At 60.4% G+C, this 399-nt stretch overlaps 1 protein-coding gene and 1 long non-coding RNA gene across 2 annotated transcripts in view; one reads left to right on the top strand and one right to left on the bottom strand.

The window, feature by feature from the left end:
• Positions 1 to 399, bottom strand: part of KCTD1 (potassium channel tetramerization domain containing 1) — a 152,168-nt gene that overhangs the window by 71,606 nt on the left and 80,163 nt on the right. The gene's annotated exons all lie outside the window — the stretch shown is intronic.
• Positions 1 to 399, top strand: part of LOC107183246 — a 7,279-nt gene that overhangs the window by 3,302 nt on the left and 3,578 nt on the right. The gene's annotated exons all lie outside the window — the stretch shown is intronic.

Below are 399 nucleotides of genomic sequence, written 5' to 3'. Positions count from 1 at the left end.
CATTTTACTCATCAATAGAAACGCATCCGTCAGTTTGTAATTTTAAAAAAAAAGGAAAAGGAAAGAAGCCAGAACTAGGTCTCTGGGCCGCGGGAGCGCCTGAGTGGGAGAGGATGGTGCGGTGGGAGCGGATGGGAGATGGTGTCTTCTCCCGCGGACCAGCCCTGTCGTCCGTGGCTGTCGGCCTGGGGCGCAGGGGAGCGTCGGGGAAACAGCGCCAGGTGCGAGCAAGTCAGAGCAGGTCCCTGCCTCGCGGGCCCCTCCCGCTCCTCGGGGGAAACTCACTCTCTCTCTCTCTCTCTCTCTCCCTCCCTCCCTCCCATCCGCCCTGTTCCCTACGGAAAACCCTCCTCCTAGGGGACCGGCTCTGGTGTGCGGCCGGCTTTGGTCAAACATTCA

This window comes from Myotis davidii, unplaced genomic scaffold (assembly GCF_000327345.1).
Source record: "Myotis davidii unplaced genomic scaffold, ASM32734v1 scaffold181, whole genome shotgun sequence".
Classification (NCBI taxonomy): Eukaryota; Metazoa; Chordata; class Mammalia; order Chiroptera; family Vespertilionidae; genus Myotis; species Myotis davidii.
Note: the sequence above shows the minus strand (reverse complement) of the source record. Positions and strands in the feature narration are given on the sequence as shown.